Raw genomic sequence first — 7,728 nt, 5'->3', positions numbered from 1 at the left:
ACCCCCGCCCGGCGGACTGCCTACCCCCGCGGGCGTCCGTCCCGCCCACACAACGCTGTGCTGCGCTTCTGCTGCGCTCTGCGCGATGCAATGCAAACGCCGACATTTTCCCCTGCTTTGTTTGCTCCACGCTGTTCCTGGAACCAACGCCGCCATAATCGGCGCGTCGCGTCACCATACTATGGGACGGGGCGTCGCTCGCAGCAGCCGCTGATGAACGAGGCAGAGGGCGGGCGGAGATAGATAGCAGCGCGTGGCCTCGCTGACCATTCGTCGGTCGCGCCGAGCTGCCCGCCGGAGAGGGTTTGGGAGAGCGGAGCGACACGCGGAGGATGGCGCTGGAGCCAGGGAAGTCCTTCTGGCTACTTTGGAGAGGAGAGCGGGTGACGGAGACTGCTGCATGTATGGGCTTCGCTGCCTGTCTGGTGTGCGGAGGGAGTCTCAGATGCCTGGACTGCTCGCCTGACCCGTCGGTCTCTGGTGGTGTTGCAGGGCTGGGCCCCGTCCCCGCCGCCAGCCCCGCGGCGGGCCCCGCCGCGCTGTACGCCCGCTACGGCCTCTGGTACAGCGGCCCGGGGGACTCGGCCGTCCCGGACGGCGGGGGCGGCACGGCGGCCGCGCTCGCCCCGGGCCTGGGCCCGCTCGGCCTCGGCGGCCTGGGGCTGGGCGGCCTGGGCCTCGGCGGCCTGGGCCTCTCCGGGCTGGGCGCCCTCGGCCTCGGCGTGCCCGCCACTGCTCCGCGGTTCGCAGCCTCGGCCTGCAGCCAGCCGCAGCAGGGGCAGCCCCCGCCCCGCGACCAGCTTAAAGGTAGGTGGTCATGGTGACGACACTGTCAACTTTGTAGAGGAAAAATAAAAATAAGAAATTAGTAAATTTATTGCCGCTTTTAGAAGGTAAAGAAACACCACAGGTAGCACACTGACTTTTACTATATAGTACTATGTTTACTACATATGTTTTACTTGTGTAGGTCAAATTGAAAATTGAGGAAAAATTCATGAATGATGCCTTCAAGAAGGTGTGGCGCTCCTGTTTTCTATGAACTTGTGCCGCCTTTGATGTTCCACAACAAACTAGAGCGACAAGTATTATTAATTGTGTGTCGCTGAAATAAAAGCTGGGCTAATTTCTTTCTGCTGCACTACTTGTGCTGTTGCGGCACGGCGGCCGGGCGCTGGCCCGCAGCAGGCTGGGCTGCGGCGGGGCCGATTGACTGCGATCGGGTTTCGCCTCGAATTGAGGCAAGCCTCGGGGCTCGCTCGGTTGCCCCAGGGGCGGGCTGTATCGGGTTGCCCGCGGTGACCGCGCGCCTCGCTGGAGTCGAGCCGCCCGGCCGGGCCGGAGCTGGAAGCGAGCTGGAGGAGAAGGAATCCCTGCCCTGCTCCTGGATAGCTGGGGCGTGCGCTCGCTCTGCTGCAGAAAGGAAAGGAGGGAGGGGGTCGCTCGTGAAGCTAGACCAACGAACGACGCAAGAAGTGTTCGTTCGTGAGCTTTCGCCGTGTACGACCGGATGGACGGATGGCGCCGGTGTATGCACTCGCGCGCGTAGGTGCGGCGAAGGGAAACCGCTCACATGGACGATGACGCCGCGTATGATCACGGCAGGCAGCGTGCTTGCTGGCCCCCTTCCCTTGCGAGACACGGCGGGGTCCTCTTTCCGGCCTCGAGCGAGTGGCTGTAAAGAATCCAACTGTTCGAACAGTCCGAGGGCTTTCAAGCCCTTTGCGAATCATGTGTACTTACATCGGCTCGGGAGTCATTGAGAAATCACTTAAAATCAAAATATCCAGGAAACAAAAAAAAAAGGAAAAAAAAGACAACACGACAGGATAAGAATCATTGGCATTTGGCAACCAAGCATCGTGGATATCTTGTGGATACTTTGAAAGGAAGTGACTCTAATAGTTCCACTATTTGAACAAGATGCGACAAGGTGCGTCGCACGATCGCAGCCAGTAGGACATGGCTGTACTTGGGTTGTTAACAGAGCAAATTCGCGCCAGCAGCGGGATTTGTGGGACTACTGTTCCAACTCCAACCATAGAACAAGAACAGGCATCTCCCTCAGGGGGGGGGGGGGGCTTGTTCCAATATTGAATGTTCAGCGTAACCGCCAGTACGGCCGGTTCACATCCTCCTCATTTCCCTCCCTTACCCTACTCACGGCACGGCAATGGCAATACTAACGTGGTGCAACTCGGGCCAGATGATCTGCGTGGCTGCCGCTTGCAGCGCATTGGCCGGGGAGTGAACCTGAGAGCAGGTCAGGTCGCAGTAGTGGCGGAGCAGAGGGTCCTCCGTGACGTCACCACCGCGTCCCCTCCCCACCTCCCCCCGTGACGTCACGGGGTGCAGCCCCCCTCGGGCGCTTAGGGGTGAGGGGGAGGGCGGTGGGGGGATGGCAGAGAGGGTTTGGGGAACCCCCCGCGTGTTGCTCTGGCCCTATTGATCGGCCGGGCTGCCGGGGGGCCCAGCAGTGGGGCCGCCGGGCAGCGGTGGTGGCGTGGTGGCCACCCTGGTGGTGCCCCCCCCTCTCCCCCCCAGCAGGCGCCGGACCCGCTGCACCGGAGTAATGCGTGTCTCAAGCAGCACCGCGCCCACGGAGCTGAGGAAGAGAACATCGCACTGCCAAAGTCGCGAGTGTATTCTTCTCGTCAAAACTACCCCGTTAACTCGACATGTTAACACTGTCTACAAGAAAGAAAGTAGACATGGTTATGTGTACCGGGTGTAACGGAGAATGCGCAACAGTGTTGCGGGTTTGCCTACCCAGTTAGCCCGTAAGGCGCCATGGCCCCTGCAGCCCAAGCGGGTATGCAATCCCGCAACACTGTTGCGCATTCTCAGTTACACCCGGTACATTATTGATGAGATTTCATTTGGTAACCCTCCTGATGAATTGTCCGTCTTCCTGTAATTTTTTTCAAACGTATTTTTGTGTCGAGACATAGCGAGAAACGTTTGAGAAACAGTGCGAGGAATAATAAACGAGTCACGGAGAGGGAAGAGGGAGATGGAGGGAGGGAAAGAAAGACTGTACCAGAGTGAGTGCGTTAAATCTGGCTGCAGCGAGCGGTAAGTTGGACGGGCCGGGCGTTTGGTACCGCGTGGGGTCGGTGCGAGAGAGACGCCCATGTTCGCTGTCGTGTCGCTGTCCTGTCGCTCGCGCTCCGCGCCGCGGCTGTCACGGTGTGTCAGACTGCGGTGGAGGGCTAGGGAAGCGTCGCCGTCCCGCGTATCCGTGTCAAAATCCTCATCGCTCTTTCTCTCTCTTTTTGCACGCGCTCTCTTGCTGTGCCCGCCGTGCTGCTGCAGCATGTTCACTTCCGTGTATTTGATCCGCCATCCCAAAGGCTGGTTGGCGTCGCGGGGCGGGCCACCAGGTCCAGCACCGCTGAGAGAGCGTTGCCTACCTCCCAGTTCGTCCGAAGCTCTCTGTCGCTCTCTGTCGCTCTCTCCCTCTCTCTCCGCTCTCTCTCGCTCTCTCTCGCTCTCTGTCGCTCTCTGTCGCTGTCTCCGCTCTCTCTCGCTCTCTCTCGCTCTCTCCCTCTCTTTTTCTCTCGCACCCTGTGCCCTTCACCCATCACCTCCCGCCCACACGTCTTCCCTCTACTTGTGCGTGCGTCTATTTCTGCTCGGGGGATAAAAATGAATACTGTCTTTGGACTCCGCGTCGCCATACACACAGGCTCGGCTCGAGGCTCGGTGGTGGCGGCGGGCGGAGGCGGCAAGGGCGGTGGGGGCCCGCCGAGGCCCGGCGAGGCCCGCCGAGGCCCTCTGCCTGTGACAGTTTCCCGAAATAGGGGCGGGCGCCTGTCCACCCGCCACGCTCCGCAATCCAGATGGCGTCGTTTTCTTGGTCCATTGCAGAAAGGTCGGGGAGGGGGGCAAAGGGCGGGAGGGGTCGCGCACGGCTGGCCGCGGGGGACCTAGGCCCGCCCGCCCAGCCGCCTAGTGCCACTGCACTCCCCTCGCCTCCAGTACCGACGCGACAGCTAGATTTCTTTTTATTTCTTCTTTTGGCCTTTTTCGGCGAAACGGTGGAATTGGGGGGGGGGGGGGGGCTTTTTCCGATTTTCTTTATTTTCTGGTCGCAAAGAGATTCTGGGGATCGGTAATTAGTGATCCGTGCGGGGCGCCTGCGAGCGCGAGCACGCCCGCCGGCGCCGCCAACCCCCCTCGTTAGCCACACCGACATCGTTAGGAAGGGTAAAGGGGGGGGGGGAGCTCAGACCCCGGGGGTGCCGTGCCCTGGGCAGGGCTTCCGGCCACACGCTCCGTCGCCCGGCACCTCCGGGAGGGAAGGAAGAGGAGGAGGTCTCGGGGCGGGGGAGGGTCAACGACATGGTCGACGACATGGTCGACGACATGGTCGACGACATGGTCGACGACATGGTCGACGACATGGTCGACGACATGGTCGACGACATGGTCGACCATTTCGGTTTGTGGCCCAAGTCCTCAGAACATTTAGCTGCAAGCCCTGCGAAGATATGTTTTTGGTCCAGACAACCGACATCTTGTGACTCCCGAGAGCAACCGCCTCTCGCTAATATCTTGTCGACTTTTTTATGCACAGCTTATGTTCGTACCGGTTCGCACTACGCTTACGCGTCTTTTTAACACGCAAGTATTAAGAAATTAGTTCATTCTGGGGCATCAAACATACGCGTGAGAGTAGCACGCACACAAAAACCAGTAAGTTGTCGATAAAAATGTTCATGTTGGATTCTAGTGTGTAGACTCGAGAACACAGCGCGGGGCGGGAACAATGGTTAAGTGAGAGGTCTGGGATATCGCTGTGGACACTTTACTGAGATGGTTTTTTTTTAACACCGCTATCTTAGGGAATTAAGGGTGCGTTGTTGGGGAAAAGACGGGTGACTGATAGCGGATGTAAAAAATTCACAGACAACTCAAAGTTATATCGACAGCGCGCTATCTCCGTTGCCCGTCCTCTCGGCTCCTCCTGGGCTTTGTCTGGGATATGAGATGTTGACCCGCACGGTGCGGCCGGGGTCGCGGGGGACGAGGGAGGCACCTCTTCTAATGGAGCTTAACTCGTGCGGGATGTCCTCCTCCTCCTGCTCCGCTGCGGGTCGATCCCGCAGCCCCTGCAGCTTATTTCTCGCCACGCCACGCCACCGACTACAACGCGGCAGGGCCGCGCAGAGTGTGCGAGAGGTAGCTGCAAACTTGTTCTTCTTTGTACTTGTTCGATCGGATGCATTTCTTTTTCTTTTGCGGGTTTTCTTCCTCTTCGCCGTGTACTAGGCGCCTCTAAACGCCCACCTTCGCAGCCGAGAGTCTGGCCGGCCAGGGATGGAAGGTGGTACGCGCGGACTGAGAAGTAAGTCGGAGCGCTTACCGACGCGGGGCGGGGCGAGGCGGGACAAGGCGGGGCGAGGCGGGGCGGGAGGGAGGCCGGGCGATGCGGGGCGAGGCGGGGCGAGGCGGGTTGTAGAGAAGCTGCTTACCATGCAAAGGTCGCAAAGCTGTGCGGTGAAGAGAGGAGAAGGAGGAGGAGAAGGAGGGGGAAGGGGCCGCGAGAGAAAGAGAGGGGGAGAGGAGGGGGGGGCTTGTGTTGGCCTCGGGGGGGGGGAGGGGGGGGCTTGTGTTGGCCTCCTGCCGCTCCCCGCCCCACTACGCCCCGCGCCGCGCCCAGCCGAGCCCCGCGTAGCCGTGTCCGCGGATGTCGTTATGCCCTCAACACGGGGTTTACATCCGCACTCCGCGCAAGCCGCACAGAGGGCCACAGAGAGCTCCGCGTCATCACCGAGGAGTGTCGTCGTGGAGGTTGAGGACGGCGTCGACTCGCACCGCCACGCGCTGCTGTCTGTCACTTAGGCTGCTTTGGCCTCGCTCTGCCCGGCCGGCACGGTGTGCTGTAGGTCAGAGGTCATCGGTTCGTTCTGAGCCGAGCGTACATAGCAGACCTGTGCTGGCGGGAGGCGGGGTGATGATGATTCGACTCTTCGACTCGCATCGCGCAGAAAGTGTGCGTCCGACTGAAACTCGGGCAGAGCGCTGGCCGCGTTGAAGTTGTTACGGCTGTGCGGGCCCTGCTCCGCGCACCGTGGAGATAAAGATAAGAGACAAGAAGCGCGCGCCGGTGCGCTCCCCTCTGCCGCGCGCACTCCCGCCGAGTGCCTGAGGGGGGTCGCAGCGCACCGGGGTGGATATCGAGCAGTTCGAGCGGTCCTCGCGGGGCGGCGGCCGGGGCGCGGGCTGGGCTGGTCGGGGAGCCCCCCTTGGGGCTTGTCTCCGAGCAGCGCCAGCCGGACCCGGCGCACCGCGCACCGGGGGCGCTCCTGGCGTGCAGGCCCCGTGCTGGCTTGGGAGAGGGAGAGAGAGAGAGAATCACCAAAAAGACGCAAAAAGTCTCCGTCCATCTCCTGGCTAGGGGGGAGGGGGGGGGGCTAATACCTCTTTCTTGCCTCCCAAGGGGCGGCGGCAACGGAGAGCCGAAAAAATAACAAACTAGGATGAAAAACAGAAGTCATGATTTGAACACTTTACCAAGTGAAAAAAGGTGATGTGACAGTGTGAGCAGGGTTTTACCAGGATGATACTTACTTGCTGGAAACCAGAACAACTACAAATCAAATCATGGTTTGAAGTTGGTAAGGTCTTTATTTTACTAATTTTTGTTTTTACCGCACAGTATGTAATTAAAATTAATTTTCGAATCGAACAAGTCCTGCCATTTCCGTTTAGTTTCCTGCTCGTCAGACTGGAGCCGTCGCTCAACCTTCCGCTTTCCAGCTTTTACGTTCCAGCAGAGGTCCGCAGAGTGAAGTGGGTGGTGAAAGGAAGGAGAAGCTCGAAGCAGGCGGCCGATGTGCAGTAGTCGCTACTGGACGCGGCTACTGCGGGCGTGGGGAGCAGGCCAAAGGAGCGCCCACTTCGAAAAAGAAAATCAAGTAAAATACAAAGTCAGAAAATTTGGACCGCCAAATAATTGCTAATTGCCAATATGAGTATAGGCAACCCACTCGGTAGATAGTCTTCTGGTCGGTGTGGCGTCGTGGTCGCGTGGCCGAGCCCGAGCCGCACGAGTCGCGACTCCACCGCTCACCGCACCTCTACACAGTGCCTCGACCCGTACGGGCCCATAGCCGAGTCACGCTTCATTGGCATCCCCCGCGCGCGGGGCGTGGTGGGGCGTGGCGGGGCGGGGTGAGGCGAGGAAGCGGGGCGGGGCGAGGTGGCACTCGGGCCCCGTGCCAAGGGAACATATAACGAAGCGGTAACAAGTTGCTCCGTGGCGGTGCCGGGCAGGGCGCCGCATTGGTGCAGATATGGCTGCCGGCCGAAGCGGCGCCGCGGGTACGTCCTCCAATAGCGCCGCAGTCACCACCGCCGCCGGCCGCTCTCCGCTGTGTGGTCCGTCTGTCTGTCACGGGTCGACTGGCGTATATCATTTACGCGTGGGAATCGAGGAGAAAGAAGAGGGAGGAGGCGGGCGGGCGGGCGGGCGCCAGCACTGGTACGGAAGTTGGCTCCGGCCGACTTAGCGGCCCGCAGATACATCACTACCACCACCACCCCTCCCTCCCTCTCCTCCTCGCTCCGTTCCGGTCCGCTGCGAGTGGCCGCCCGTCGGACCGTTCTGCAGCAGGACATTTACAATGGATGGAACGTCCAACAGGGCGGTGAGTGCCCCTTGTGCGGGAGGCTCTCCGGGGCTCTCCCCGCGCAGCGCAACCCACGCGCCCAGCCCCACCC

The sequence above is a fragment of the Frankliniella occidentalis genome, unplaced genomic scaffold (assembly GCF_000697945.3).
Source record: "Frankliniella occidentalis isolate FOCC.00 unplaced genomic scaffold, Focc_3.1 Scaffold136, whole genome shotgun sequence".
NCBI lineage: Eukaryota > Metazoa > Arthropoda > Insecta > Thysanoptera > Thripidae > Frankliniella > Frankliniella occidentalis.
This window is presented reverse-complemented; position numbering follows the sequence as displayed.